Source organism: Schistocerca americana, chromosome 2, assembly GCF_021461395.2.
Source record: "Schistocerca americana isolate TAMUIC-IGC-003095 chromosome 2, iqSchAmer2.1, whole genome shotgun sequence".
In the NCBI taxonomy this organism is placed as follows: Eukaryota; Metazoa; Arthropoda; class Insecta; order Orthoptera; family Acrididae; genus Schistocerca; species Schistocerca americana.
The window spans coordinates 219469337-219493172 of record NC_060120.1 but is presented as its reverse complement, the minus strand read 5'-3'; the positions used below and the strand labels follow the sequence as shown (position 1 = coordinate 219493172).

At 50.1% G+C, this 23836-nt stretch overlaps 1 long non-coding RNA gene across 1 annotated transcript; it reads right to left on the bottom strand.

Annotated features, from left to right (window-relative positions):
• Positions 1-95: 95 nt before the first annotated feature.
• Positions 96-23104, bottom strand: LOC124595867. The gene is made up of 7 exons (XR_006978253.1): positions 23068-23104; positions 22647-22817; positions 20174-20401; positions 19287-19447; positions 18816-19004; positions 18581-18726; positions 96-536 (listed from the first exon to the last, which is right to left on the bottom strand). It is a non-coding gene; the product is annotated as an uncharacterized LOC124595867 (long non-coding RNA).
• Positions 23105-23836: the final 732 nt, after the last annotated feature.

Genomic DNA, 23836 nt, shown 5'->3' with positions numbered 1-23836 from the left:
ACTTCACAATGGATTGCAGAGTATAGATTTAGATCAATGCACAGATCCTCACAACTGTCAGTTATGCATGCACGAATGGCCCACTGAAAGCGAAAATTGTTAATACTCTGTTCTGTCACAGCCAATTCTGTAGTTAAAACCATACACTGATTAGGGAAAAAATACATTTTAAAACTGACTGGAGAGGAGGGGCGCTCAGTTACAGGGAACTTTGCCCACTACTTGAATTTGTTTGAACTATTTAATGGTGGAGTTAAAATATCAGTTAAATGACAATATCTTGTGAATTTAAGTGATACACCATTGGTATATTTGACAAATGTAACAGATTAATAACAAATCATGTCAATCATTTTATTTCAATCAACATGTTATGCAACAGCTGCATCTTCCTTGATGTGGACTTTTTTAAGCAAGTCCATAAATGAAGTTGGCATCAGCAGTTTGGAACTGTCCACGACCGAACATGGATGAAGTCTCAATGAATTATAAGTGGATCTTTCCAAAGCCTTCCTCTTCTTGTGCACAAGTAGTGACTGAAAACCAAACAGAGGCTGTAAAACGTTTCCAAGTATTTCAGCAAGAAATAGGTTTCAGAAAATTAAACTCAGTCCTATCATTGATCATCAAATTTATTGCAGAATCCTTTTGGCTCTACTGCAAAATCATCATGCTACTTCTCACTAAAATAATTAATAATTTTATTGTGATACTTGAGTTTCTCCCGGCGTATTTGATAGTCAAAATATCCACGGGTGTGCTGCCGGTCTATAGTGTCCAACGGGCACAATATTTCGGCGATCATACATGTCGCCATCATCAGGTGAACTGACGGACTGAGCTCCTGTGAACGTGCCGGCACGGAGATCCGTACGCTATGGCTGCTCAGAGGGAACTGGGTTCGGTCGCGGCGGCGGCCGATTTAAATACCCTCCGCCCGCGGCGCGCTCCCTCCGCCGTCCGCGCCCCGCGCCACGGTCGCGCGGTGGAACAGATTGCGACGGCGTCTGAGATGACGTCGGAGTGATGGCTCTGTCCGCCGTGGTCGTCACAACTATACGTTTGCTCGATTTACTCTTGATTAACCCGATCGCTGGTTCCCAAGCCTTGCTAAGATTATAGCCACAGTCACGGTTTATGAGGTCGTCATTGGTGCGAATTTCGATGGCCTCTCTAACAACGCTGTCCCAGTATCTCGACGTCTGTACCAGAATCCTCGTGCGGTCATATTCCATGGCGTGATTTTCCGACAAACAATGTTCAGCGACCGCCGACTTGCTCGGATACATCAGGCGAGTGTGCCTCTGGTGTTCACGGCATCGATCCTCGACGGTACGCATCGTCTGACCAATATACGACTTGCCACATTGACACGGAATCTGGTACAGCCGGCCTTCCTCAAACCGAGGTCATCTTTGGCGCTCCCCACCAGTGCACGAGTTTTATTTGGAGGACAAAACACAGTTCCGACCCGGTGTTTCTTCAGAATGCGAGCGATTTTCCCCGAGAGTGCGCCTGTGTATGGAATAAATGCAGTGCCTACCTCCTCCCTCGTGACTTCATCCATCTCAAGAGGTTGTGCTGCAGTGGTTGGGCGGAGAGCACGTTGAATCTGCCACTCTGAGTACCCATTTTTCCGAAATACAGTTCTCAGATGTTCCAATTCCTGGGGTAGACTCTCTGCGTCAGAGATAGTGCGCGCCCTATGTACTAGAGTTTTAAGTACCCCATTCCTCTGTGAAGGGTGGTGGCAGCTGTCTGCGTGCAAATACAGATCAGTGTGCGTAGTGGTTGGGCGGAGAGCACGTTGGTGTTTACGAGGGTACCCCTGCGAGAGTCACTAGAATTGATTAGTCAGAAGTTTGACGAGAAGACCACTGAACTTTTTAGGCATGTCTTGACTTCCACGTATTTTCTTTTTAATGGAGAATACTACGAACAAACGGAGGGAGTAGCCATGGGTAGCCCACTCTCACCGGTGGTAGCGAATTTGTACATGGAGAACTTCGAGGAGGAAGCCCTGTCGTCATCCGTATGGAAACCTACTTGTTTTTTCCGTTACGTGGACGACACGTTCGTCATCTGGCCACATGGTATGGATAAACTCCTTGACTTCCTCACACATCTAAACTCCATACACCCCAACATCAAATTCACTATGGAGACTGAAACGGAGGGTAAATTACCTTTCCTCGACGTCTTGGTCAAGAGAAGGGCTGACGGCACCCTAGGTCATGGGGTGTATCGGAAGACTACGCACACTGATCTGTATTTGCACGCAGACAGCTGCCACCACCCTTCACAGAGGAATGGGGTACTTAAAACTCTAGTACATAGGGCGCGCACTATCTCTGACGCAGAGAGTCTACCCCAGGAATTGGAACATCTGAGAACTGTATTTCGGAAAAATGGGTACTCAGAGTGGCAGATTCAACGTGCTCTCCGCCCAACCACTGCGGCACAACCTCTTGAGATGGATGAAGTCACGAGGGAGGAGGTAGGCACTGCATTTATTCCATACACAGGCGCACTCTCGGGGAAAATCGCTCGCATTCTGAAGAAACACCGGGTCGGAACTGTGTTTTGTCCTCCAAATAAAACTCGTGCACTGGTGGGGAGCGCCAAAGATGACCTCGGTTTGAGGAAGGCCGGCGTGTACCAGATTCCGTGTCAATGTGGCAAGTCGTATATTGGTCAGACGATGCGTACCGTCGAGGATCGATGCCGTGAACACCAGAGGCACACTCGCCTGATGTATCCGAGCAAGTCGGCGGTCGCTGAACATTGTTTGTCGGAAAATCACGCCATGGAATATGACCGCACGAGGATTCTGGTACAGACGTCGAGATACTGGGACAGCGTTGTTAGAGAGGCCATCGAAATTCGCACCAATGACGACCTCATAAACCGTGACTGTGGCTATAATCTTAGCAAGGCTTGGGAACCAGCGATCGGGTTAATCAAGAGTAAATCGAGCAAACGTATAGTTGTGACGACCACGGCGGACAGAGCCATCACTCCGACGTCATCTCAGACGCCGTCGCAATCTGTTCCACCGCGCGACCGTGGCGCGGGGCGCGGACGGCGGAGGGAGCGCGCCGCGGGCGGAGGGTATTTAAATCTGCCGCCGCCGCGACCGAACCCAGCCCTACGCACGTGCACACGACGACGCACGGACACTGTCGCTGAGATGTGCAGCCGCGAGAAGGACGTACCTGCGCCTGCTAGCGACGCGAAGGGTGTGGCAGATCGCCGTTCGGCCGCGCTTGCGCTGTCGACGGCCCCATCTGGCCCCCCACCTATGACGACCACTGCTACGGCTATGGATTTGACGGACACTGCTACGGAAACGTTGAAGACTGCGCTGTCTGCTCCGCTGCCAGATTCTGACGATGAGAGCACTGCCGCCCCTCGGCCACGCGGACGCAGCGGGAAACAGAAGAGGAGGGCACCAGCTGCGACGGCTGCTGCTGCAGCTCGCCGATTGAGAAGAGGGCCAAGCAAGACTTCGCCCCTGACGCTGACGGTTTCGTCCCGGCCCGGCGCACTGCAAGACGCATGCTGTCATCGACGACGCCACCAACTGTCGTCGCCAACTCCTTCGCTGCGCTCGAGGACGCGCCGGACCCGCCGCCGAGCAATCCTGCGCCGAAGACAGACTCCCATCTTCCGCCGGTGGTTCTTCAGTTTCGGCCGCCCTATGGAGAACTGCAGAAGCTGTTGCGCAGCTGGACAACGGCCGTGTACACCGTGAAGCCTGCGGGGCGAGACCTATACAGGGTCACACTCCGCACTGCTGATGACTATCGCCGGGTCACCCAGGAGGCGTCTGAGCGTGGTATCCCTTTCTATACCCACGCCTCCGCACCTGACAAGGTCCTGAAGATCGTATTTCGCGACCTTCCGTTCAACATGGAAGCCGATCACCTGCATCGAGAACTCGCAGACCTGGGCTTCTACATACGGGCAGTTGTGAAGATGAAGTCGCCAAAATCACGCGAAGATATGCCGCTCTTCCTGGTCGTCTGCTCTGACACCGTGGAGAACCGCAAACTCTACCAATTGACGCGGGTCGCCGACGTTCCGGTCCAGACCGAAGATCTTCGTTCCCGGAGAGGCCCTGTGCAGTGCTTTCGCTGCCAGGGAATCAACCACGTCGCGCGCCACTGTTCTATGCCGGACAGATGCGTTAAATGCGCCGGCGCCCATGCAGGAAGTGCGTGCCCCCGTCCGCCCTCCGAGAAGCCTACATGTGCACTCTGTGGCGGTGCTCACGTGGCCAGTTATCGTGGGTGTGAGGTATGGAAGCGTGCCATTGCTCGCCAGCGTGGCCAAACACCAGCGCCACATCAGAAGAAGCTCGCAACGAGACGGCCAGGCGTCTCTTTCGCGGCGGCAACGTCAGGGACGTCCTCCGCCGCCCCGGCTACGTCGGTTCCTGCTCCCGCCGCATCCGAGGCCGTACCGACACCGGAGGCTCCTGCGCCTCCACCACCGCAGCCCGTGGCGGTGCCGGGTACTGCCTCTCCCGGGCCGTCGGCCGGATCGCGCCCCACCAACCGCCGGCGCGGGGGTCACCGCCCAGTGGGTACCCAACGCTCAGCACCGTCCGTCGAGCAGCCCCAGGCGGACTCTCACAGCGAAGCAGCCACGCCCCCCCTTTCCTGCGCCGGGGCCGCGCCGGCTGTCTCCACCGCTGACCTGGCCAACCTCGTCGCGCAACTCACAGCCCTGGTGACCAGTGCTACGAAGTTGATTGAAGTCCTGTCGCAGCAACTCACCGCTGCAGTGCCGATGGCCCCTCCGGCCCCAACCGCTGCCCACATTCAACAGCCGCACCATGGGCAGCGTTAGAGGGCTCACGGTCGTCGCGTGGAATGCCAACGGCGTCCGCACCCAAGCTGGCGAACTTCGCCAATTTCTCCGCGATGAAGCCGTCGACGTCTGTCTTATCAATGAAACGCACCTGAAGCCTGGGGTAGACGTCAGGGCGGCCAACTACTCAAGCTATCGCACCGATCGACTGACGGCGGGTGGGGGGACAGCCGTCTACGTCCGCAATGGCATACGTCACCATGTGATACAACTTCCACCACTGGCGACGCTGGAGGCCACTGGTGTCGTTGTTCACACCTCGGCGGGCGCCATCACGTTCGTCGCGGCCTATCGGCCGCCGTCTCGTCCCCTGGACCCTGCTGACATCGATGCTCTGCTTTCCTTGAGGGGGCCAGTGTTCGTCGCCGGGGACTTCAATAGCAAACATGTCTCCTGGAACTCCAGGATCACCAACGCCGCTGGCCGCTGCCTGCTCCGGATAGCGGAACGTCACCATGCGCTTGTGGTGGGGCCGTACGACCCGACCATTTTCCCTGCTCGTGGCCTCCCAGATATAATTGACATCGCAGTCGTCAAGGGTATCCCTCATCAGATCACCGCCACGACGCGGACTGCACTGTCGTCGGATCATGTCCCTGTGGTTTTTGACATCGACCTAGACGCCCTCCAGCAGCCCAGGCGCGGTATCTCACTTGCTGGCATCGACTGGGACAGGTTTCAAGAAGCCGTGACGCACTCACTAGCCGCCGCACCGCCCCCTGCGGAAGTTGGAGCGGACGAAGCACTTTTGCACTTCGCGGCAACCACGATCGACGCTGCCACCATAGCGACGCCGCCCCGACCACGCCCCCCGCCTGACTACTCCCGACAGCTGCCGCCGGACATCCTTGCGGCCATCACTGAGAAGAACCGGGTCTACCGGGAGTGGCAGAGGACGCGAAATGCCAACACCAAGCGCCTCCTCAACAGGATGCGTCGGGACATCCGGGCCGCCATTGACGATCATCGCAATCGCGACTGGAATAACAAGGTCGCCGCCCTTTGTCTTGAAGATGGCACAGCCTGGCAGATGACGAAGCGTTTCCTCCGCCGCACGCAACGTATCCCCCCGCTGCTGGTCCAAGGTCAGGCTGTCTGCGAACCAGCTGCGAAGGCTGATGCTCTTGCTGACGTCTTTGAGGCGGCGTTTACGCCTCTCGAAGACCCGACTGACGCTGTCACCGACGACCTGGTTGCTGACCGGCTCCCACGCTACCTGGAGGCGCGTGACGACGATGACGTCATTGAAGAGACAACGGCGGAGGAGGTGTCGACCATCCTGCGTGCCCTGCACCCCAGGAAAGCTGCCGGCCCAGACGAAGTTTCCAACGCCCTGCTCCGGAAGTTGCCGCCCGTGGCTGTCACTCATCTTGCTGACGTCTTTAATGTCATCCTCCGGTCCTGCAGCTTTCCTCAGTCCTGGAAACATGCGGAAATCGTGGCGGTTCCGAAGATGGGGAAGGATCTGCGGCAGCCCGTGAACTACAGACCTATTAGTCTCCTGCCGGCCGTCTCTAAGGTCTTTGAGAGGGTGTACATCAGGCGGCTGCAGCGCCACGTCGACGAGGAAGGCCTCCTGCCCGAAGAGCAGTTCGGGTTTCGCAGGGGCCACTCAGCCGTTCATCAACTCCTTCGGTTAGTGGAAGATGCGTTCGTCGCCCTCGAGCAGCGCGAGTTCTTCGGCGCGGTGTTCCTGGACGTGTCGCGTGCTTTCGACAGCGTGTGGCACCGCGGCCTCTTGTTCAAGCTTTTTGAACTTGGGGTCCCGACGTCGCACGTGCGTCTCATCGCTTCCTATCTTGCTGATAGAACCTTCCATGTGCGGGCCGCGCAGGGCTTGTCCTCCGTCCGCCACATCAACGCCGGGGTGCCGCAGGGCTCGGTCTTGGGGCCACTCCTGTACTCGCTGTACACGTCTGATGCGCCGAAGATCGACCGTGTGCAGCTCGCCCTGTACGCGGATGACACGGCTCTCTACACTCGGAGCCTCAATGCCGCTGTCATGCGCCGCCGTCTGCAGCTCGCCGTTGACACCCTGGCAGCCTGGGCAGTCAAGTGGCGTCTCCTATTCAATGGTGCCAAGACTCAGTTCCTGATCGTCACCAGGCGACTCGTTCCTGCAGGTTTGCAGCCGCTCGCTGTCGGTGGAAGCCCTGTCCCGTGGCGCCCAACGGCGCATTACCTCGGCGTCACCATTGACCGCCGACTCACGTGGGCTCCACACATTCGCGACGTGAAGGCCAAAGTGCGGAACAGGCTCCGCACCCTGTACCCTTTGCTGAACCCTGGTTCCCAACTACCACCGCGGCTGGGCATCACCCTGTACAAGGCGCTGCTCCGTCCTGTACTCCAATACGCCGCCGTCGTCTGGGGGAACGCCGCCGCCACGAACCTGAAGAAGCTGGAGACTCTGCAGAATCGCATCCTTCGGCTGGCCTTACACCTGCCTTACGATTTTCCCACTGCTCATCTTCACGACGTCGCGGAAGTACCTCTACTCCGTGACCTCTTCCAGACGGCCGCCCGCACCTTTTACGACAGTGCTGGTCGGTCGCACAACGCCCAAATCCGGACGCTGGGCCACAAATTGCAACGCAGCGTCACCACCCGCTGGCCACACCTGCTAGCTATGTAGCTGGCTCTGCCGAACTGTGCTGAGGAGACACCCAAGAAGACATCCCACATGTGAAGACGCAACATCAGCATGCATGGGAGGCAAAGCATTAACTGCTGCGAACTCCATCACACATCGGAGGAAAAGTATCTCCGTGCAGATCCATGCGATGCGACCGAACCCAGTTCCCTCTGAGCAGCCATAGCGTACGGATCTCCGTGCCGGCACGTTCACAGGAGCTCAGTCCGTCAGTTCACCTGATGATGGCGACATGTATGATCGCCGAAATATTGTGCCCGTTGGACACTATAGACCGGCAGCACACCCGTGGATATTTTGACTATCAAATACGCCGGGAGAAACTCAAGAATCACATCATACACCTTTACGGGGAGGAGATGTATCGCAGCATGAAGAAATTTGAAAAGTTGCGCCACCGTAGATGTCGTTTGCTAAGTACTCTTGCCTTTCTAAAGAGATGTCGTTCCGAGAATGTTGTTCCAAATTTTGCTAAGGTTATGCATCACATCGATTCTGCAGCAGCTAAGAGAATCAAGAAACGAGCCAGCCTCGCATTGGTACGTGAGAGAGTGCAATTCACCCGCCGGAGCCTTGAGTTTATCTCACAGGAATTACTCAAACTACATTTGCAACTGGCTAGTAAGTTTACTTCTTGTTCCTGGGATTGGATTGATGGTGTCACCTGGGTGTCAGCTGATTCCGCCCATAAGAAGGCTACGGGACGTCAAACAGCTAAGTTCTCACGTCTCCTTGACAAACCATCTCTGCAGGTTCCGTGCAAGACTGTCATCAATTTGAGTGGCATGGTGTTGAGTGATGATGCAGTCTCGGTTTTGCAGAAAGGTCTCAACTTCGCTCCCACCCCCAAGTTCACTCCAGTCGCAGAAATTGTTAGTGCTGTTGAACAGGTTGCAGCTCGACTTCCGCCAGAATCAGCCGAGGAAATACGTCGTGAAACTTGTCGTGCGTTGACGAAATCCAAGCCGATGAAGTCAAATATCAGCAGTAAAGAGAGGGCGGCCATTCGTGATCTGAGGGAGCGCTCTGAAATTGTTGTCTTACCGGCTGACAAAGGCAATGCTACAGTTGTTGTCTCCCATAAGGACTACACTGATAAGATGCAGAGCCTGCTAAATGACGATTCCTACCGGAAGATCAGCGTTGACCCTACAAAGAAGGTGGAGAACAAGACGAGGGCGCTTCTCAAGGACGCAGATTTACCGGAGGGTGACGCTAAGAAATTGTTACCCCAAGGTCCGGTACCGCCTAGACTATATGGACTCCTGAAGGTTCACAAAGAGGGGATACCATTACGCCCCATTGTCAACAACATCAGGGCACCTACATATTTGCTGGCCAAATACCTGACGGGAATATTAAGTCCTTATGTGGGTAAATGCCCTCATCACATCCGTAATTCCGTGGATTTTGTTAAACGCCTTGACAGCTTCAGGTTGGATGAATCAGATATCATGGTGAGTTTTGACGTCGTTTCCTTGTTTACGAGGGTACCCCTGCGAGAGTCACTAGAATTGATTAGTCAGAAGTTTGACGAGAAGACCACTGAACTTTTTAGGCATGTCTTGACTTCCACGTATTTTCTTTTTAATGGAGAATACTACGAACAAACGGAGGGAGTAGCCATGGGTAGCCCACTCTCACCGGTGGTAGCGAATTTGTACATGGAGAACTTCGAGGAGGAAGCCCTGTCGTCATCCGTATGGAAACCTACTTGCTTTTTCCGTTACGTGGACGACACGTTCGTCATCTGGCCACATGGTATGGATAAACTCCTTGACTTCCTCACACATCTAAACTCCATACACCCCAACATCAAATTCACTATGGAGACTGAAACGGAGGGTAAATTACCTTTCCTCGACGTCTTGGTCAAGAGAAGGGCTGACGGCACCCTAGGTCATGGGGTGTATCGGAAGACTACGCACACTGATCTGCAGACAGCTGCCACCACCCTTCACAGAGGAATGAGGTACTTAAAACTCTAGTACATAGGGCGCGCACTATCTCTGACGCAGAGAGTCTACCCCAGGAATTGGAACATCTGAGAACTGTATTTCGGAAAAATGGGTACTCAGAGTGGCAGATTCAACGTGCTCTCCGCCCAACCACTGCGGCACAACCTCTTGAGATGGATGAAGTCACGAGGGAGGAGGTAGGCACTGCATTTATTCCATACACAGGCGCACTCTCGGGGAAAATCGCTCGCATTCTGAAGAAACACCGGGTCGGAACTGTGTTTTGTCCTCCAAATAAAACTCGTGCACTGGTGGGGAGCGCCAAAGATGACCTCGGTTTGAGGAAGGCCGGCGTGTACCAGATTCCGTGTCAATGTGGCAAGTCGTATATTGGTCAGGCGATGCGTACCGTCGAGGATCGATGCCGTGAACACCAGAGGCACACTCGCCTGATGTATCCGAGCAAGTCGGCGGTCGCTGAACATTGTTTGTCGGAAAATCACGCCATGGAATATGACCGCACGAGGATTCTGGTACAGACGTCGAGATACTGGGACAGCGTTGTTAGAGAGGCCATCGAAATTCGCACCAATGACGACCTCATAAACCGTGACTGTGGCTATAATCTTAGCAAGGCTTGGGAACCAGCGATCGGGTTAATCAAGAGTAAATCGAGCAAACGTATAGTTGTGACGACCACGGCGGACAGAGCCATCACTCCGACGTCATCTCAGACGCCGTCGCAATCTGTTCCACCGCGCGACCGTGGCGCGGGGCGCGGACGGCGGAGGGAGCGCGCCGCGGGCGGAGGGTATTTAAATCGGCCGCCGCCGCGACCGAACTAGAGCGAGCGGAGCAGCCGGGCGGAGCGGTAGTCTGCAGCAGCGTCAGAGGCAGCCATCGAGATCTTCAGACCGCGCCAAAGCAGCCGCGCAGGCCAGCCAGCGGTGAAGGAAGACCTCACGGCGTCGAGATCATCGCCTGGAGAGTCACCGCACTGAGATCTTCGGCTGCAGAGTCTCACCACCAGCATTCCAGTGCTGGGAAAGGAAATAGGCGGAAGTATTGTCCTGACAGTGTCGCCTACGGCACTGCCCAAAAGAGCAAAATTGTCGTCAACTACCGTAACTGGTAGCCAGCAAAGTGTCGTGCCTTACACTCCCAGTGTCGTACGACAGATCAGATCTGTCCCCCCCATTAAATAGGGACTTATCCGTGCCAGGGCCCGCGGCAACGCCCGGATACCCGCGCACGTGTATGTAGGGCTGTGGGAACGCGGATACCTTCAGGCGAAGTGGAAGCCATACGGCGGAAGCAAGCAAGGTGCCAACCAAGCGTGAAAACAGCACTCCTTTGTACGACCACACTACTTACCAAACAACTATGGACAACCGGAAGAATCATGACCAACCCCCCCTCCCACCAGCACCGCCCCATGACAACGGCGACTCACCAGAATCGCCTGACGGAAACTACAGACCACACTCCCCTTCCAGTACGACCTCATCGGGACGAAGCAGCCCCAACAATTACTCTGAACCCCTCAGCAACTTCCATGTCACCACGTATGTCATTACGCGGCTTCCGGCGGAATGCACGCAACCAGATCTAGCCTCCCTCTTTCGCAGGTTTCTCAGGCAGGAGATCAAAGACAATATCAAACAACTTACCGTAACCAGGGACCACAGAACCAAGGGCAACAAGGCCTTCTTAGACATTAAAATGAAAAATATAGAGACCGAAATACGCAGAAAGATACGCGAGTCAGGCTACCCAGAGGCAGAAGTGCGACCACAAAAACCCCGCGACGGAAGGGGTACAGTAAGACGCAAACCAGAACCATCCCTCAGTGTCGTCCTCAAAAAAATCCCGATAAACACCAAAGATGACTCAGTCATCCAACAACTCCGCGATCAGGGCCTGCAAGTGAAGACTGCGTGGAGAATCACCTCAAAGGCAAATAACGCCCCAACTGAAAAATACAGGGTCATCACGCACGACCCGCAAACAGTGGACAAAATGCTGGCGGAAGGCGCGGTGATAGACTACAAAAGAAGAGCCGCAGAACCCCCACACGACCCCCCTCCACAACCGGCACAGTGCGGAAGGTGCCTCACATTCAGCCACACAACAGCCACACAACAGCCAAATGCACTGAACAAGTGAAATGCGCGCGATGTGCAGGCGCCCACAACCTCTCCCAGTGCAAACAAATGGAGAGGCAACAGTGCTCCAACTGCGGCGGAGACCACTCAGCACTGTCCTACAAGTGCCCCCAGCGCCCAAAAAAGGCCTCCAGCAGTGAAACCACGGCCCCCATCAAAACAATTGATGGCCCAGCACCCCTCCCAGCAGAAGAAATTTTTCCAGAAGAGGTAGTACTGAAGGACGACCTCATCAGACTCCTCACTACGGTCTTGCTGGATTTATTTCAAGACCGCCGTGAAGAAGTTAAAAAATCCATTGACAGAGCCTCCAAGCAAATCCTCCAGAAGGGCATGTTCGCCACACAAGCAAGAAACTCACTGCACATAACAATAACAGACCGCTGGGACCCAGAACTGCAATCACAGTGGCACCCACAACACGACCACACACCACGACCACAACACGATCACACACCACGACCACAACACGACCACACACCACGACCCCACTCACCCTCCCCCACCCCACCGCAAGACCCACGACACCACAACCAGCGCGAAACACAAACACACACAAGGAAGTAGGAAAGTACACCGCACCCGCCCACCTTACCCCTCTCCCTTAACATGGACGAAGCCAGTGAAGCAAATTACCTGAACCTCCTTTTCGCAAACACGAAAGGAATTAAATCCAAACGCCCCATACTAATGCACATGCTCCACCAAGAAAACATACACGTAGCTGCCTTCGCCGAAACATGGCTCAAAGACAGGACCAAATGCGATGTCCCAAAATATAATACATTCAGGAAAGACAGGCAGGACGGCAGAGGAGGGGTGGCTATCTACGTCAGCAACACTATTGCGGCGAAAGAGGTCACCCTCCCTGCTGCTTTTGACAACACGGAAGCCATCGCAGTTGAGATAAAAGACAACAACAGACGAACACTCAAAATAGCGTGCATGTATAACCCCCCAGGGACTGCGCTACAGGTCCAATTCATCCAGTACTTTACTTCACTTCCTCGATCTATCTTAGTAGGAGACTTTAATGCCAGACACCACAGACTTGGCGACAGAGTAGACAATGGAAATGGACGCAGACTATTTGACCTCCTGACCACAGACCCAACCCTTCGACTTCCACTAAATGAACCTACTTTCATAGGACACCAAGGCATCTCAGCCCCAGACCACATCCTACACAGCCCCGACTTACACAACTCACTCCACCTACCCCGAATCGGAGACTCCATCACCAGCGACCACCTACCCATCCTCTTTTCCACATCCGCCAACCTCCCCCCTCCACCCCATCCCCACAGAAGAACAATAAGCCAGTACAATAGAGCAGACTGGGGAAAATACCAGGACACTATCAATCGTGAGCTATCCATTCCCATAACAATCACTGACGAAGACGACTTACATCTGGTCACCAACAAACTTGAAACGGCTATCACCAAAGCGATCCAGGAAGCAATCCCCACCAAAGTAGTAGAAAATTGGAAACCCACCATCCCAGAAGCAGCACTACAACTAATACGACAGAAAAAACGACTACAGAGACAGATGAGACGAGACGACAATCCAGACCTAAAAAGACAATGGAACAGAATAAACGCCAGAATTAAAAGACTAATATCTCAACACAGACAACGACAATGGGACGACACATGCAGCAAACTGGACTACAGGAGTGGGGGCAAGTTCTGGAAGAGCTTCAAAACTCTCACAGGGCAACGCCAGACACACGCCAACACCCTGACAGTAAACAATGAACCTTCAACAGACCCCCTCGAGCAAGCAACAGCCTTTAAACAAACACTACAAGACGTATACTCATTCCCGACCGACAACAGATTTGATGACATATTCAGACGACATGTAGACATACAACTAGGAACCCTGATAAATGCCCCAACAACCGAAACCGAAGAACAGCAGGCCCTCACCAAAGACATCACAGACATGGAAATAAAAAACGCAATCTTCTCAGGACGCAACTCCGCCCCCGGACAGAATGAAATTAGACGTATCCACCTACAAAAAGCCCCCCTCCACGTCATAATTCCCCTCCTATCCCTTATCTTTAATTACTGCCTACACAATGAGACAATACCAACAAACTGGAAGACAAGCAAGACTATCATGATACCTAAACCTGACAAACCTAGGACAGACCCAAAATCATACAGACCTATATCCCTACTGGACGTGATAGGGAAAACATACGAAAGAATAGTAACGGACCGCCTAAGGACTTATGTCGAGACGAAAAACCTACTCCCCCTTACACAAGCAGGATTCAGACACAACCATTCGACCAATGACCCCCTCCTTAAACTGACAGACAGCATCACCAAAGGGTTCAACCAGGGACACTGCACACTCGCAGTGTTCCTGGACATAGAACGGGCCTTCGACAAACTATGGCACCAGGGCCTGCTGTTCAAACTAATCAGCATCGGCATCCCAACTAAAGTAGTCAGGATTATCCAATCCTATATCACCAACCGGACCTGCAGGGTTCACGTCGCAAATCAGGTATCAGAAGCCTTTACCCCACAAGCTGGCGTCCCCCAAGGTGGCATATTGTCCCCACTACTGTACACACTATACACTGCTGACATACCTACCGTAACGACTCCCCACGAAGAAATGGGACTATATGCAGACGACACAGCTTACTGGTGTACGGAACTACGCACAACGACACTGCAACGAAAAACGACCACATACCTCCACCGCCTAGAAACCTGGATGGCAAAATGGAGGATACGACCTAACCCAACAAAGACACAGACAGTCCTCTTCAGACACAGACACTTAACAAAAAAGAAACAACAGAACGAACATGACATCCGACTAACCCTTTGGAACAGCCCCCTACAACTAAATGACACAGCTAGATACCTCGGAGTATACCTTGACAAACATCTCAACTGCAAAACCCACCTGACGTACCTCCTTAACAAAACCCGACTCAGACAAAACCTAATACGACAAGTGCAAGGACGCTTCAATGGCTGCAACACCCAAACGGCACTCCATACCTACAAAACCTTCATTCGTCCAGTTCTAGAGTATGCAGCAGCCCCCCTGGGAGGCATACATGCACCGATTGCAAAAAGACTGTACAGCACAGAACGCAGACTAATACGAAGCATCGCAAGGCTGCCGTATCAGACACCAAGCAATGAAGTATACGAGACAACCAGAATCGAACCCCTACAAACCAGATTAGCCAAAATGAGAGCCAGATACGGAAACCATATCCTAAACAAAAGACCGGACATGGAGGACCTAATCACAGTGAACCACAGAACAAAAAGGAAACCCAAATACAAATACGCAACACCCACCCACACAATCGCCCACAACACAGCTAAGATGTACCCCGATCTCGCCCCAATCCTAGCACCACTAACAGCAAACACCACCATCGCCCCACACCTAGACGAAAGGACCCAAGCATAAAACACAAACACCACCAAACACAAACGAACATGGCCCACAAAGAACCACCAAAATACACCTAACCCAACTCCCTCTACTCCCCCTCCCTCGCTCTACACTAAATAATAAATACAAAACAAATGCATATGTACAGTAGAATAAGGTATTGCCTATATTATAAGATATTTCTAATTATAAACTATTAACGAATAAGAATAAATGAATTGTAAAATAAACTGATGAAAAACGAAACTGTAATATAATATTAACCAAATTGTTAAAATACCACTGAAATTACTAAAATATTATTGTAGTTGTCCAAATCTCATTGTATTCGTTAAAATATCACTAAAACTGCTAAAATATCACTGAAATTGTTAAAATCCCAAAGTAAATGTTAACATATATAAAAATCATTGTAATTGTTTAAGACCAAAAGGAAACTTGCACTATGTAGCAAGACAAATGTAAAAATTGTTTAAAAATAAAATGTACAAACCCATGGCTGAAAAGGGCAAATAGCAAGCCCTAAAACAGCCCGCTCTGCCCCCTCTGGGCAGAGAATGAAAAGTGCAAAAAAAAAAAAAAAAAAAAAAAAAAAAAAAAAAAAAAAAAAAAAAAAAAAAAAGCGACCGAACCCAGTTCCCTCTGAGCAGCCATAGCGTACGGATCTCCGTGCCGGCACGTTCACAGGAGCTCAGTCCGTCAGTTCACCTGATGATGGCGACATGTATGATCGCCGAAATATTGTGCCCGTTGGACACTATAGACCGGCAGCACACCCGTGGATATTTTGACTATCAAATACGCCGGGAGAAACTCAAGAATCACATCATACACCTTTACGGGGAGGAGATGTATCGCAGCATGAAGAAATTTGAAAAGTTGCGCCACCGTAGATGTCGTTTGCTAAGTACTCTTGCCTTTCTAAAGAGATGTCGTTCCGAGAATGTTGTTCCAAATTTTGCTAAGGTTATGCATCACATCGATTCTGCAGCAGCTAAGAGAATCAAGAAACGAGCCAGCCTCGCATTGGTACGTGAGAGAGTGCAATTCACCCGCCGGAGCCTTGAGTTTATCTCACAGGAATTACTCAAACTACATTTGCAACTGGCTAGTAAGTTTACTTCTTGTTCCTGGGATTGGATTGATGGTGTCACCTGGGTGTCAGCTGATTCCGCCCATAAGAAGGCTACGGGACGTCAAACAGCTAAGTTCTCACGTCTCCTTGACAAACCATCTCTGCAGGTTCCGTGCAAGACTGTCATCAATTTGAGTGGCATGGTGTTGAGTGATGATGCAGTCTCGGTTTTGCAGAAAGGTCTCAACTTCGCTCCCACCCCCAAGTTCACTCAAGTCGCAGAAATTGTTAGTGCTGTTGAACAGGTTGCAGCTCGACTTCCGCCAGAATCAGCCGAGGAAATACGTCGTGAAACTTGTCGTGCGTTGACGAAATCCAAGCCGATGAAGTCAAATATCAGCAGTAAAGAGAGGGCGGCCATTCGTGATCTGAGGGAGCGCTCTGAAATTGTTGTCTTACCGGCTGACAAAGGCAATGCTACAGTTGTTGTCTCCCATAAGGACTACACTGATAAGATGCAGAGCCTGCTAAATGACGATTCCTACCGGTAGATCAGCGTTGACCCTACAAAGAAGGTGGAGAACAAGACGAGGGCGCTTCTCAAGGACGCAGATTTACCGGAGGGTGACGCTAAGAAATTGTTACCCCAAGGTCCGGTACCGCCTAGACTATATGGACTCCCGAAGGTTCACAAAGAGGGGATACCATTACGCCCCATTGTCAACAACATCAGGGCACCTACATATTTGCTGGCCAAATACCTGACGGGAATATTAAGTCCTTATGTGGGTAAATGCCCTCATCACATCCGTAATTCCGTGGATTTTGTTAAACGCCTTGACAGCTTCAGGTTGGATGAATCAGATATCATGGTGAGTTTTGACGTCGTTTCCTTGTTTACGAGGGTACCCCTGCGAGAGTCACTAGAATTGATTAGTCAGAAGTTTGACGAGAAGACCACTGAACTTTTTAGGCATGTCTTGACTTCCACGTATTTTCTTTTTAATGGAGAATACTACGAACAAACGGAGGGAGTAGCCATGGGTAGCCCACTCTCACCGGTGGTAGCGAATTTGTACATGGAGAACTTCGAGGAGGAAGCCCTGTCGTCATCCGTATGGAAACCTACTTGTTTTTTCCGTTACGTGGACGACACGTTCGTCATCTGGCCACATGGTATGGATAAACTCCTTGACTTCCTCACACATCTAAACTCCATACACCCCAACCTCAAATTCACTATGGAGACTGAAACGGAGGGTAAATTACCTTTCCTCGACGTCTTGGTCAAGAGAAGGGCTGACGGCACCCTAGGTCATGGGGTGTATCGGAAGACTACGCACACTGATCTGTATTTGCACGCAGACAGCTGCCACCACCCTTCACAGAGGAATGGGGTACTTAAAACTCTAGTACATAGGGCGCGCACTATCTCTGACGCAGAGAGTCTACCCCAGGAATTGGAACATCTGAGAACTGTATTTCGGAAAAATGGGTACTCAGAGTGGCAGATTCAACGTGCTCTCCGCCCAACCACTGCGGCACAACCTCTTGAGATGGATGAAGTCACGAGGGAGGAGGTAGGCACTGCATTTATTCCATACACAGGCGCACTCTCGGGGAAAATCGCTCGCATTCTGAAGAAACACCGGGTCGGAACTGTGTTTTGTCCTCCAAATAAAACTCGTGCACTGGTGGGGAGCGCCAAAGATGACCTCGGTTTGAGGAAGGCCGGCGTGTACCAGATTCCGTGTCAATGTGGCAAGTCGTATATTGGTCAGACGATGCGTACCGTCGAGGATCGATGCCGTGAACACCAGAGGCACACTCGCCTGATGTATCCGAGCAAGTCGGCGGTCGCTGAACATTGTTTGTCGGAAAATCACGCCATGGAATATGACCGCACGAGGATTCTGGTACAGACGTCGAGATACTGGGACAGCGTTGTTAGAGAGGCCATCGAAATTCGCACCAATGACGACCTCATAAACCGTGACTGTGGCTATAATCTTAGCAAGGCTTGGGAACCAGCGATCGGGTTAATCAAGAGTAAATCGAGCAAACGTATAGTTGTGACGACCACGGCGGACAGAGCCATCACTCCGACGTCATCTCAGACGCCGTCGCAATCTGTTCCACCGCGCGACCGTGGCGCGGGGCGCGGACGGCGGAGGGAGCGCGCCGCGGGCGGAGGGTATTTAAATCTGCCGCCGCCGCGATCGAACCCAGTTCCCTCTGAGCAGCCATAGCGTACGGATCTCCGTGCCGGCACGTTCACAGGAGCTCAGTCCGTCAGTTCACCTGATGATGGCGACATGTATGATCGCCGAAATATTGTGCCCGTTGGACACTATAGACCGGCAGCACACCCGTGGATATTTTGACTAATAATTTTATTACTCCTTACCTTTTGTACAGTTATAACCCTCATATCTGATCTCTTACACAAATATTTTATGATAAAGTCATCATTGACATCACCATAATGTGAGGCACCTCACAATAGTGTAATGGTCTATTAAATCATTCAATATATGCACTGTTTTTCATCACCTGAAATATGTGAACAAGTTAATTATCCACCCTTATAATCTAACAACAAATACGTCTAGTTCATCACCATAGCAAAATACAAAACACACCTTTCCATCTTTCACATTAATTCCCTGACCAATGCAACATTTTCTCATTGATCTGCTCTATGGTGGTAACCTTCAAGTGTGGCTACAATGAATGACTATCAGGATGGCAAGCACCAGTGGGAGCACCCTTACACAAACCCTTGCATGTTTTACACGGCAGCTTCTTTGTGTGCTAATGCAATGTAACACCTGAAACATGAAGATTTTGCAGTTAACAATAAGCAATATCGTCAGTGGCTCCACCAAGACAATGACAGAGGGGAGGAAAAAACCAGTAACTATCAAACATAAATCTCTATGAGAAAATTACTTTCACATTGCTCAACATTTAAGAGGTTCATTGCCAGTAGGAAAGCAACATTGTGTGTTGCAAATGCTCTTTTATGTTAAAGTTTCATCAATTCCTCAAAGTTTTAAAATTATTTGGACATAAACTGTTTAAACACTGAAGTAAGAGAAGCCATAGGATACCTCATAATATTGTGTAGGACCTTTTGCCCATCAGAGTGCAGCAACTTGGTGTGGCATAGATTTGACAAGCCTTTGGTAGTCTCCTGCGTAAATATTGAACCATGACACCTCTACAAATGGGTGTAATTGCAAAAATGTTGCCAGTGCAGCATTTTGTGTACCTGGAAATACAAGCTGAAGATTAACTATTTGCTGCACACAATGAACAGCTGCAAGTTTATTAGCAATTTGAGTAGTACATAAACACTAAATGGAGCTAAGAAATTTGAAGCATTGCCTGTGACATAAGTGATGAAGTTCACAAACAAGCCAAGTGCAAATAAAACCCATTCAACTAGCATAAGAAGTCTAATAGCTGTTAGCAGTTAGAATTTGCATTCAATCTACTGCAGTGTTGACAAACAGCTGGATTTCAAAACTGTCATGAGTCAACACACATTTACATTTTGTCACAGGCAAACTAAAAGATCCATAATCTACAATTAAATGTTAAGTTTCTCACATAATAAGAAAAGTGACGCTTTTAAAACTAATTTTATGAAGCTGACGAAAGTAAATTCACAGATAACCTAAAAATGAATCTTAACAACATATACAATCTATTGTTAAAAAGGCTATTATATTATTACAGTCAACAAGATGACCTGTACCAGGCATGGTTTGTCTCCCAGGTCACCACCCAATGGGTTCCTGAAAGCCTATGGAATATGCCGTGCCTCTCCACACTCCCAGAAAATGGGGGACAGAGATGCTGTATGATGCTGTGGCAAGGAATTGACTGCACAAAGCAGCTCCAGTGCCACAATGGTAACTTAGTTCAGCCTAAGCTGTTCCTCAGCACCAAGCATCAACTGAAAAAGATAATGGAAAATTTAAACTTTACTCACCTGAGTGGGCTCCAATAACCTTGTCATGTCTCAATTTTTTTGAGGTCACAATCAACTGACTTATAACCCAGATCATCTTGCCATTTCTTGGAAGCTTCTTCGTTGACTTGTACCAGTTCAAAAACATCTTGGGAGTGTAGCAGATAAGACAGAATGCTGGTATAGGGAAACCAGATTGGCAAACAAGTATCTCATCATTATAAGCAGGGATGATTCTTCTTCGCCAACCTGCAATATTCCAAGATGAGCTGTTACAGCTCTCACCTTTCAAGCAGAGTGCTTAACATCAATCATTAGAAACTGTACACAAATTCTCTACAACTATGCTTAGTAACGGCTTTCAAGCTTGAATTTAGGTAAGTTGGTTTATTTGTTGGAGGGGACCACACAGCAAGATAATTGGTCCCATGATCTAGGATGGCAGAAATCAAGGGAGGAACAACACAAACAGCACAGTCCAGTCAAGGGGAAGAGATAACCTGCAAACAAGGAGGAAAAATGGATATCAGGGCAACACAGAGTGGAAAGAACAGGACGAGGGTGGGTGGAAACTGGGAGAATAGCGGTGGTCCAGAAACACTATACGTGGTGAGGCACACCACCACCACCAGCCCATCCTGACACCCACACCATAAAACACCAGTATCACAATACAATGGAGACAACACCATGGGGAGAAAACATGAGAAGAGGGGAAACAAAACAGCACAACCGAACACACAAAACGTAGGGGAAAGGAAGAGAATTTGGCCAGTATGTAGGCAAAGCGAAGGCCTCCTTAACTGACACCTACACTGAGGGAGTAATTCCAAAGGAAAATTCAAGGTCTTCCATCAGAGCACAAACCACTTTTGCAAAGCAAAGCGACAACAGACAATGATCAGAGGGTTGTCTGCTAACACCCAAGACAAGGAAGGGCAGGGGGGCGGCATATTTAGTGTGAAGGGGCAGTCCAGCAAAATATGGATAACCATGATCAGAGGACAGAACACCTTAAGTGGGAGTCACGATGGTGCGAAGTTTATTAGACAGGGGGTAGCCTCCCAAGAGTCAGACCACCATCGAGAAAAACTGGAGTTTATGTCAAGACACAAATCCACCACTGCAGAGGGTCACAAAGATCGGGATAGGTGTTCACGTCCAACTGACCCCCCACCTAGATGGACACAAACCCAAAGGAAATCCACTGAACAAGCAGCATCACCAACATCAGCAAGGTGGTCTTTGATGCCAGACACCAAGGGGAGGCAGGACGACCACTCATTTAATCCATACGTAACAAAACACGGGTGAGTGAGGACTATAATAAAATAAGAGGGCCCAATCAATGGCCATCAATTCCGCAGTAAACACCCCACAAGTGGCACACAAGGGATGGTGTTCCATGCCAGCAAATGACGTAAAGTCATATCCCACATGATAGCAGATTTAAAGCTATCTGAGTAAAAAACAATGGAATCCTGAAACTGCTGTAAGAGCATTCAGAACAAACAACAAAACCCCTATGGACGAATAGTAGCTTTTGGCCCTCAGAAAAGATCCATCTGAATTAACGGCCAATGAACTAACAAAGTAGGAGTTGTTGGGAGAGACCACTGGAAAGAAGACTAGCAGAGGAGATCTGTCACAGCAGAGAGAAGCAAGGCAAAACCCAATCTGTAAAACAACCTGAAGATCGGCAGCAAGGGGAGGGGGAGGGGGCGGGGGTGGGGGGTAGGTGCGGCAATGGCTTGAAGCCACAAAATACAACAGAATAGGGAGGATGAGCAGGGCTAGAGCAGTTATTGATAGCAAAGGAAACCAGGAGCAGGGACTGACAAATCTAAAGGGGAGGGATCCCAGCATCAACCAAAAGACTATCTAGAGGGCTAGTGTGAAAGGCACTGGTGGCTGAACAGATACCACAATGGTGAACTGGGTCCAAGAGGCAGTGTGTAAAGGGCAGCACATTCATGAACTTGACAATCATAGTTCAGACAGGGCAGGACTAATGTCTGGCAAAAGAACGATCCACACCCCAAGAGGTGTGGACAAGGAAGTGAAGAACACCATAGTTCATAGCAACAGCCAACCTTTTCCTAACGTATGGGACAACCCAATAAACTTGTCAAAAACGTGACCGAAAGAACGATAGTGGGGGACCACAGTCAGGTGTTAGGCACTTTTGATAGAGCTCTGGATCAGGGCGGACCATAGTATGGCAACAAATGCACCAACCTAGACTTAAAGGGAGAGTGCCCGTCACCCACCCTCCCCCCCCCCCCCCCCCCCCCCCCCCAACACACACTTTTCTAGATTCTCTGAGCTTATGTATAGTAATTAATAATATTAGCTGTCAATTTTAACAAAAATCATCATTATAAATGTATTGCAAAAACAAAGCCTGTCCCTTTACGGAAGTTAATAAATTATAGTTTCCTCGTAATAATAACTACGATGCAACATAAAACGACAAGACAATTACTCAACTTACTTGAACCAGGCCTATCGGCGTCTCTCACCACGTGACTCGTACCAGCTTTATAGCTAAAAAGTGAAGTAACGTGAAACGCCTTCGCTTCGCTTCACCACGAAGCCTCTATGATCTCTTCTCTGGATAAAACCCCATGGAACTATGGCGACGGGCGCTAACCATTCGACGAGACTTGAAACGAAAGAAAAGAAATTATTTTCATGCGAGAGCATTTAAATAATCAGCTCTATGTATAAAATGTGTCTCAGACCGCCCTAGACAATTTCCTCACACACTAACCATGTACAAAGCTAAATCATCATCGACTGAACGTTTAGCAATTGAAAAATAAGCTACCAATTTCCAAAAAACTTTAGCCTGCAACTGCTGAAAACATATATTCGAAATTACATCGTGAACACGCACTTCCTACCAAACTCACCATCCCGGCAACGCGAACGCCGAACAAAATGAATAACTGGTCTGGACTAATCGATTGTGGAAACTAGAAATCAGTGTTGCCAACAGTATATGACTCTTTCCAACCAGATTCATATTAAAAAAGACTAAAAATTACCTTAAAATAACTAGATTCTAAATGTTTCTTCAAGAGCAAAGACATGACAATGAAACGCCACTAACTCGAGATATAGACTACATAAATAACATATTTTTTACTAATATAATGGAAGGAAACATTCCACGTGGGAAAAATTATATATAAAAACAAAGATGAGGTGACTTACCGAACAAAAGCGCTGGCAGGTCGATAGACACACAAACAAACACAAACATACACACAAAATTCAAGCTTTCGCAACAAACTGTTGCCTCATCAGGAAAGAGGGAAGGAGAGGGGAAGACGAAAGGAAGTGGGTTTTAAGGGAGAGGGTAAGGAGTCATTCCAATCCCGGGAGCGGAAAGACTTACCTTAGGGGGAAAAAAGGACAGGTATACACTCGCACACACGCACATATCCATCCACACATACAGACACAAGCTTGTGTCTGTATGTGTGGATGGATATGTGCGTGTGTGTGAGTGTATACCTGTCCTAGACACAAGCTTGTGTCTGTATGTGTGGATGGATATGTGCGTGTGTGCGAGTGTATACCTGTCCTTTTTTCCCCCTAAGGTAAGTCTTTCCGCTCCCGGGATTGGAATGACTCCTTACCCTCTCCCTTAAAACCCACTTCCTTTCGTCTTCCCCT